At 39.4% G+C, this 9,842-nt stretch overlaps 1 protein-coding gene and 1 long non-coding RNA gene across 4 annotated transcripts in view; one reads left to right on the forward strand and one right to left on the reverse strand.

Annotated features, from left to right (window-relative positions):
• Positions 1-9,842, reverse strand: part of LOC112137724 (gastrula zinc finger protein XlCGF57.1) — a 51,010-nt gene that overhangs the window by 28,757 nt on the left and 12,411 nt on the right. The gene's annotated exons all lie outside the window — the stretch shown is intronic.
• Positions 458-2,321, forward strand: LOC118599192. 3 transcript variants are annotated; one of them, XR_004948490.1, is made up of 3 exons: positions 458-901; positions 1,473-1,618; positions 1,745-2,321. It is a non-coding gene; the product is annotated as an uncharacterized LOC118599192 (long non-coding RNA). The 3 variants fall into 3 exon arrangements; XR_004948489.1 differs by having other exon boundaries at positions 460-511; positions 725-901; positions 1,473-2,321; XR_004948488.1 differs by having other exon boundaries at positions 1,473-2,321.

Genomic DNA, 9,842 nt, shown 5'->3' on the forward strand with positions numbered 1-9,842 from the left:
TAACTAATTACTTTTTTGAAGTGAGATGCCCAACACTGCAGATGACAAATGCAGGGGTAGAGCTCAGACCATACAAAGATGGACAGATCAACTCCTCCCCTCTTGTGTTCCAAACAGGAAGTACCTGCTGGTTGCGAGAAGGTCAAAACACCATAGACTTCCACTGAGAAATAGGCAGTTATCTCTGTCATTTTATTTTTATTTTATTCATTCTTGCTCTGATACATTCGTCTTAGTACGTTTTTACTAATCCTCGATATTTTGTTTTGATCACCAAATAAACGGAACAATCAGATGCCTCAGTAGAAGCTCATGCCCGCTGGCTCCACCTCCAACGTTTGATTGACAGATTCTCCCGTGCTAGAAGAGGTGTGGACTTCCAACAAGCTGGATTAAGTTCACTTCTGATTGGTGCTGATTGGTGAGTTCCTCTCTTGCGGGTTACAAAATGGCGGCAGGTGGACAGGAAGCCTCGTTGACGGGCTTTGGCTTGATTTCACGAGGGCCTGAGGTAAGGCATTTTCTATGGGTGACGTCAACACCTCACTCAGGTGTTCAGGTGAGTCCAGCCAGTTAGAACATACAAGAGCAGGGTATGCTGGAAAACAAGCAGGAATGAAGTACTCGAGTTCCCTATCCCCGGCATAGATCATACTAAGGAGGAGAGGCATGTTAAAATCCAACTGATTGTTTAGGAGAACTCTGACTTCCTGTTCTTGTTCAGTCTTGCTGCAGCTCCGCCCCCGTCTGCAGCTGCCCGGTCTCATTAGGTGTGTTGGAGATCCCCCAGCGCCACCATGCACTGCAATCCAGGCCATCTGCACAGCGCAGACAATCTCAAACACAGGTATTGAGTCGATGGTTCACCTCTGAAACCGATAGAGTTCCACTTACAGATCGGGTAAGACTACCTACCTTCTGTGTGTTTGTTGTTGTCTGGGGGCGTAATTTTCCTGGCGGGCGGTTCACATCGATCTTACATCAGCACAATTCCAGCTGCTCGTTTTCATGGGTATGGGAGGGGCTGCTGCAGACAGCGCAGGTTTTTAGAGGATTACTCTTAAATGCATGAATGGATCAGAATTCCACTTTGGGGTTCTTTATAGTGAGGGATGAACATTAAAATGCATTTAAAACCTCAAAAAGTAGAATTTTATGGTACGGCCCTTTAAGAATCACATCAGTGTGTACTGTAGAGGCAAACTAATAGAATTTTTATTGCAGTTTTTCTTTTTCAGAAACGTTTTCTGACATAAGTCAACACACAAAATATACATTGTAGACAAAAGATACCAATAAATCCTTTTAAAACAAAGTGAACTCAAAAATATTTGTATAAAAGACATAAAGTATGATATAATTTCCTTTGTTCATTTAAAGAGGAAAACATATTTTTACCGTCATCTTTATGTTTTGCCATATGTTAGATTTCACATTTGTAAAGTTCATTTTTTTCCCTCTCATCTCCTCAGTTTTCTCTCGGGTCGTGTGCAGGCCTCTCTTCTCCACTTCCTCCAGCTTCTCCAGAGGAATCCTGATCTGTTTGCTGTCCAGCAGAAGGATTTCGTCCCTCCTGTGCATCCATGGTCCTCCCAGAGGTGTTGGACTGGTTGGACATGTCAGTTTTTGTTTCTGCAGTTTAGTGTCTTTGATTCTGCTCATTTTCCGGTTCAGTTGACTGACTTTCGTTGGCGCAACTTGCTGCCAAAGCTTCATCAGTTTCATGTCTTTGATATTTCAACAGGAATCCTGGGTCTGAAATGTTTCCCCATGCTTGGGAAACTACATCCACATTCTCTTGTGAAAGGTCATTACTCTTGAGAACTTCAATCTTTGGCTGGCACATCTCCTTTGCCTTGCTCTTCGCAATTTCTTTTAAGTTTTCTTCAATACAAATGCTGATTTCCTCTGCCAGAATCTTTTCATACTTTTGTTCAAAGTAGTGGTTTTGGCACTGATTACAATTGCAGCATGTTATTATTCTTGGTTTCACATATTCAACAGAGATCCAGAAAGGTAGGACAATGCAGCAAAGCCCAAGACCAATATCCTGAAAAAAAGAAAAAAAAGATTTTAAAGTTCCCCTCTGATGAAAATACTCTTTTTTAGTTTTTAACATGTATGTTTGGCATTTTTCTTATGAAAGAGAATCAGAAGCATTTATTGTAATTGTAACAGTACATTACAACAAAATTACATGTAAGTAGTGGTGGGAGTTGGGCGGGGGGCAAAGTACACAAGGGGATCAGCGGAGGCAAAAAAAAAAGAACAAACATCTGTACTCTGCTCCAAAGGGGCAGAATATAGGTACATAAAAAAAAGACCTCCGCTATGCAGGAAGAAGGACAAAACCAGAACGGTGCACGTGAAGCTGTAGGACAGGGTATGAGGGAGGGGAGAACCACCAGTGCACCGCTCTGGGGGCTGCAGCCAGAGGGGGCCATCTCCAGATTGAGGGGGATGAGGAGGAATGCTGGGATCAAGATGAGCCTCAGCAGGCTAGATGCAGCAGATGTCGACCTTTACATCCAGCCCACATTTCATTCACAGAGGGAGGAGCTAAGGCCAAAGCGCTGAGCTCAGCGGAGCCAGATTACATCAAATGCTTTCAGGCACCAGAAAATCAACAATTGTGTCTGCTGGTTGTGTCCATGGCTGGTCTCAGAGTCTTGAGGCAATTTTTTTCATGGACTAAGTTTTGGGAAATTTAGACCAGTCTCACTTCGATCCAAGCAGAAAGTCTCTCCAAGTTGGTGCAGGCGAAAAATGCAGACTTGGAGGGAAGACAAGACAAAAGCCTCGAGAGTAACACAGGAGGAATGAGAGGAAAAAAAGTCTGACTTCAGGAAGAAAAACAACTGTAACTAGAAAGTTTGCATTATCTAAGATAATGCTAGTGTGAATACTGTAAGCTGAATGTGGCCACTGAAGATGCTAGTTCAGATAGCTGAAGATGCTGAAACTGGTAGCTAAAAACACTGAAGTTGATAGCTGAAAACACTGAAGTGGAAAGCTGAAATTCCTGAAGCTAATAGTTGAAAAGCTGAAGCTGATGGCTGAAAATGCTGAAGCTGATAGCTAAAAACACTGAAGTTGATAGCTGAAAACACTGAAGTGGAAAGCTGAAATTCCTGAAGTTAATAGTTGAAAAGCTGAAGCTGATGGCTGAAAATGCTGAAGCTGATAGCAAGCTAAAAATAATACCTAATTGCCAAATTAGCCTAAAAATTTCTTCTAATTTAGCAAAAACACCTGGCATGTAGCTAAAATATTAGCTAAATTCTAAAATAGCCTTAAAAACTGAAATAAACCTAAATTAGCCAAAACAGCTAGTCTCTAGCTAAAACATTAGCCAAATTCCAAAGTAGCCTAAAAATCCTTAAAAAAATGCCAAAACAGTTGAAAAAGCTGGCATAGCTGAAATATTAGCTACACCCTAAAATGCCAGTAAAAAAGGGGGAAAAAAGCCTAAATTACCTTAAACTGCTAGCATGTCGCTGAAATATTAGATAAACTAAAATTTTGGATGAATTCAAAATTAATTTAAAATGACCCTTACATTTAGAGCACTTAGTGGGAAAAAACCTTCAACACTCTTGAAACAACTGTGGACCGCTTCTGACTGGAGACTAGAGATCTCTGAGTGTGCCTGTACTAGATGGGGTGTTCAGAGGTCGTCATGGTCGTCAATACTTACAAGTGAGTCCGTCTTGTATGAGTCTTTCATTCGTTCTTCTTCATATGTCCACTTTGTTTTGCAAGCCATTCCAGTCTGGTTGGAGTTGTGGTTTGTTCGCAGGCAAAAGTACCAGTCTCCATCAAATAAAACCATGCCCACCCAGACTGCTAACAGGCTGACGTAGTGAAAGACTGTCTTCCCAAAACAGAAACAAAAGCATGAGCAGCACTTGGAAGTGGAACAGCTCACAGTTAAAAAATACGTTTTCTGAGAAAACATTTTTACAATCTTTACAACAAAGGTTAGAATCAGAGGAGGAAGAACTATGTACAGCACATCATTTTTATGTAGACCAGATTGACATGAACACACAAAATGCATGTCGAGTATGTGCTCCAAGATGGATATAAGAATAAACAGAACGAACAGACCGACAGATCGTCTTAATTTTTGAAAAAATTTCCAACTGAAACCGCGAGCGAGAGCCATGTTTGCAGATAATCTTCTGATGGAAAAAAGAATCAAAGTTCAGAGGAGCAGCCAGCAGAAGACGTCAGAGAGGAACTCAGCACCCTCTTTTTAACTGCAGTTCGTCTGCATCACCATGTGACAGTGGTCAACCAAAGTATGCCAGTTTCAATACACTAGTTTCACAGAGGTACTCTCACTTCACTAAGACTATAGTTGCTTGGAGGTGGACCCCTGGACCTTCTCTTTACACAGGTGTCTAGGGGGTCATGCCCCATCCCTCATGCCCCCTCTCTCCCCCTCTGCTGAGGGCTTGGTGTGGAGGTGACTAAGTGCTCCTCCTCTTTTATTCGAATTCTCTACATTCTAAACCAGAGGTGTCAAACTCAATCATACAAGGGGCCGAAATCCAAAACACACCTTAGGTCACGGGCCGAACAGGATAAACATTTATTGAACACACTAAAGCTACATTTTTAAAACTTTAAACTGTAACTTTTTAACATAATTGTGAGCTAGATTTATTACCTGTGATAATGCTAGAATGAATGCTGTAAGCTGAATTTGGCCACTGAAGATGCTGAAATTGATAACTAAAAACGCTGAAGCCAATGGCTGAAAACGTTAACACTGATAGCCAGCTAATATATTAGCTAAATGCCAAATTAGGATAAAAAAAACAACTTAGGTTAGCCAAAACATCTAGCATGCAGCTGAAAAAATAGCCAAACTTCAAAGTATCCTAAAAAAGTCTAAGTAACCCAAAACCGCTACCGTGTAAGTATTAGCTAAACTCCAAAACAGCCTAAAAAACTTAAAGAGAAAAGCCTAAATTAGCCAAAACAGCTAGCATGTAGAAATATTAGCTAAACTCCAAAATAGCCCAAAAAATGAGTAAATTTCTCAGTAAATGCCAAAATAGTCCAAAAGCTAGCAGAATGACAATTTTTAAAACTTTAAAACTGTAGCTTTTGAACATCGTTATGAAAAATAAAAATACAGGAGTATTTTTCCAGAATAAATCACCTTCAACCTTAATTAACTTTCAATATTTTACTCTCCATAAAAATATATTTTGTCAACTTATACAAGTTAGAAATGAGCGCAACATAACATTGGACCATTAATAACAATAAAATAAAATGATCTGGAGGGCCGGATCCGGGCCTTGACTTCTGACACGTGTGCAGCAGTGACAGACTTTAGTTTGATTTCGTCTTCCTAAAACTGCTTTAGTTGCTGGTTTTATGTATCGTCTCAGTGATGCTGAAACAATTGTGTTTGTTGGTATTGTGTCCGTCTGCCTCGACTTCGCCATGTGTTCTAAAATGTCATTGTCCAGTGTAGAACAAACAGGAGATTTGGATGTGCACAGGATTGATGTCTGCCTGACATGTTTGCATGGATGCATATAGCAGTATACATGGAAACATGTGAGCTGCTCTGCTGCTGTATTGTGTGAGATTGTGTGTGTGTCAATATGCATGACTGTGTGTGTGGACAGACCCAGCACTTTTGGTAAAGCTATGCTCTACAGCAGTACTAATAAACTTTGAGGAACTTCTTGGTTTTTTGTTGTAATTCTACCCCCTCCTACTCTTTAATCCAGTGGCAGAGTGTCTCCTCCCTCTACAATAACACCTGCAACAGACACCAAAGCACAAATGATAAACAAGTTCCTAACCAATTGGATTGGTTTTACAGCAGTGCAGTCGGGCGTAGGGCTGAGAGAAGCTGACGGAACAGTTTGAAAGATCTAAAATATATTTTGGACAAATGTATAAATAAAGCACATTTCTCTGTGATTTAGACACTTCTCTTCAGATGATTTTAGGCCTTCACTGAAGGCTCTGCAGGCCCAGACGGTACACCACTGCTTTAATCATCCTCCAACTTCTTCCCCACTTTTTTATTTTTCATGTTTTGTACCCTTAGTTCACACTCTCACTCACTTCCAACTGGTCCAAAAAGGAATGCACAAAAATATAATACTAGTAGCTTCAAATAAAAGAGGAGTTTATGCAAATATAACACTGTGAGTTCTAAGCTACATCACCTTCTACTGTAGCAGTAACTTCTGTCCTAGAAGCCTTCAGCTCTTATCGGTTTGTTCAGCTGCTGGACATGATTAGTTAAAGAAATAAAGAACTGCAATCCAGTGGTCTAGACAGCGGTCAACCGACGTATATCACTGTTATGGATCATGGCTGACTTGGAGGGACTCTCACTTCCAAAACGGTCCGACGCGGAATGAGAACTTGGATCGACAACCAACTGTTTTCATACGGTTTCACAAAGAGAGAAATGAAACAACACAACCGCGGATTGTGATCACTTCTCACACACAGTAGCCTCACTTTCACTATACATAAGTATGCCGGCTGCTTTATAATTCTTTACAGTTAGGGTCTTTTTTTCCTAAAGGTTTCTCTGTAAAAAATGTGTGCAAAATCATTTGGGTCTTAATTTACTGGCCTCACTGCATCGGTTTAATACTTAAAAATGGCATTATGAATCTTTTTTTTGTGCATTGACCATTTAAAGAAATGTAACATGAGAATTCCAGGAAAATGCTTAAAAAAGAGAAGACTAGATGAACACAGATCAATTACTCTAATGATGGTAATCATCACAAGCGGAACAGGATTGCTCCCGTTGTTTCTGGTTCTTTGTACGTCTAAGTCAGGTGCAAACTGTCACATCTTTGATCTGACATGGCGTGATGACTGTCACTGAGAACATGATGCCAGCAGAACCGAGTCACAACCTCAGAAACATGTTCTAACAGGGTGCTATTGCAAGACAGTGTTCCAAAGTGTTGACTATGTAGTGAATCTGTATGTGTTGACTGATGGAGGTTTTTCTCAGTATGTCTGATGCTCCGATTTTAAAAGTGTATTCCAGACAGACATTAGTGGTTTTCATTTCTGTATTTCTGTTTCATATGTTGTTAAGGTGTTATTCTAGTAGAAGTTCTGGGAAGATAAGTGAGGGTTTTCTTAAACTTCTCATGCACAGCTGTTGGTGCCAAGCTCCTTGTTGTTTACCATGGTGTCTAAGTCGGTTTGGCCGTATACACTATACTACAAATGTTTCTAACTCAAGGCTCGGATCTGGCCCTCCAGATCATTTTATTTTACTGTCATTAATGACCCGATCTTATCTTGCGCTTATTTCTAACTTGTATGATTTTGACAAAATATATTTTTATGGAAAGTAAAATATTGAAAGTTATTTAAGGTTTAAATTGATTTATTCTGGAATAAATAATAATAATAATTTGCACAAAATTGAGTGGTTAAAGCGGCTGGATGGCTCAGTGGGCTAAGTATTGGGATTGCACCCAGGAGCCCTGGGTTCGATTCCCAGGGTTGCCCACTGATCCCCACCCAGATTGGGTCCTTAGACAAGACCCTTGACGCTGCTGCCTAACTGGGTCCCTGTGCCCCTCAAGTACAGGGTTGTGTCAGGAAGGGCATCTGGCATAAGCTGTGGCGACTGCAAATAGGAGAAGCCGAAAGGTGAACAACAAACACGCAATAATGATCTGTGTTTTAAACTGTAAAAACAATAAATCATTGCAATTTGCGCCCCCTCCAGCAGATGGTGCCCTAGGCGGTTGCCTGGCTTGCCTATGTCCAGGGCCAGTTCTGCATGGATGGATGGAATTGTCAATTCAAGATCAACTTTATTTATCCCCACGGGGAAATTCTGTTGTAGAAGTGGCATAATAATAAAGAAAAAAACAAAAAACCATTAAACTGCTAAACAATCAATAAACATAACATTCTTATAAATACATGTAAACATAGCTGCAGAGATAAATTCATATAAACAATTGTACACACATAGCAGCAGAAGAATGATTATATACATATATACAAAGATGTAAAAAAAAGAAAAGTAAAAAAGAGTTTGAATCTCCATTAAAAATTCAGTTTAATCAATGATGACATTTTTGGTCAAAGTAACAATTTCTAAAATGTTTGTCTTATACAGTATGGAATTCTTCATTTTAACCTCCTAAAATCTTTGTGTCCATGTGTGTTGACATCAGATTTGGTGTTGCAGTATTTCTTTCCTCTTAACTTGGGCTGTGTCAAAGAGAAATAAAGGATTGGGACTTGAGGGGTTACATCACCTTCCCCTTCAGCTGCTGTCTCACTGCTGTCTGTCTGTCAGCAGCAGGAGAACGATCCTCTTGTTAAAGGAGAAAACAAAAACCTGATCTGTTTTCTGTTAAGATGCATTTGTAGGTTGTTGTTTGCATTAAGACAACCCAATAGAGACACTCTTGTAGCGTGTAAAGGGTCGAATTCAAGGAAGAATTTGACTTTGTCTCGTAAAGGGGCACCACCTTCCGTAAGGAAGGAAAAATGACTCAATGATGAAAGTTTATCTAGTTTAGCTTTAAAATTGATTAAAGAGTAATCTTCAAAATCAATCTCAACACTTCAGGAAGTAAATTCTCATCTGAAGGGACCGTATCACAAAGAAAGAACAAGATGGACAACGACTGCCTTTTTGATATTTATTAAGAGATAAGCATGAAAATATATACAAAATAAACAAAGAAAATCAATGTAGTGTGTGTGTGTGTGTGTATGAATGTGTGAGAAAGTCGGTGGATGAGCAAAGTAATGCCTCAGAACGGTTTAAGAGAAAAATTGTAATCTAAAGAAAACAATTACGTTAAACTGTTCAAGACACTAGTCTGGATAAATCAAATTGGCTGTTATGACCACATCAAACCGCAACAGTTTTGCTGAGAGGGTCTCCTCACCACGGTGGCTCGAAGCTGGACTTGGACTGGACTTTCAGACAAAGCTCACCAGACAAAGGTGTTTCTCCTGAGGCCGATGAGATGGAGAAAGCAGCAGCAGCTTTGGCGCAGGGTGTAGGAGGACAGTCGAAGACTCTTCTGGAGCTCACGACCGGATGAAGTTCTGGGATTTAAAGTTCACTGAAGTTTAGTCTCAAAGATCGTTCAATCAGTTTAAAAAATAAGAAGCACAAATGGTGATGAGCTTCAAAATAGTTAAAGGAAAATGCACGACAGTTACCAAAAAGATAAGATTTACTCATTTATTTTAAATTTGAGACTTCTTGCTTGCTTACCTGGTATTATTTTAATCATTTCAACCTGACCTCATGATGTATTCACACACTAGATATAAAATCATACATAGACATACATATTCCAGACAGAAAAAAGTCATTTATTTTGCTGTGGAAATCCCAAAAATGTTCAACCAACTGTAAGTCTTTGGTGTCATTTTATAAAAACAACAACAACAAATGTTTATAACCATCGTGTTTATATTTTCTTCAATGAAAATACTAGAAAAAATTCCAGGTGAAGTCTACAGATTTCTTTATGCCTCAGATATAAACAGTTTCTGTTCAGTTAACCCTTTAACACCGGAAGTCTTTTGTTGAACAATTCGGATTTGACTTCAAGCAGTAAAAAAAACAAAAAAAATTAAAACTACAGTAGCAACTTCAAAAAAAAATTCTACACACATATGTCAAAAAACTGAGGATACATTGTAACATTGATTGAAAAATTCACAACCATAAGCATATATCCACACCAACACGTAAATAATTCAATTGTTACTCTTAATCAGAAATAGCTGCATTAACTCTTATGGATAAAGGATATGACACATGAAACAATTAATGATTAAGATGA

This window comes from Oryzias melastigma, linkage group LG9 (assembly GCF_002922805.2).
Source record: "Oryzias melastigma strain HK-1 linkage group LG9, ASM292280v2, whole genome shotgun sequence".
In the NCBI taxonomy this organism is placed as follows: Eukaryota; Metazoa; Chordata; class Actinopteri; order Beloniformes; family Adrianichthyidae; genus Oryzias; species Oryzias melastigma.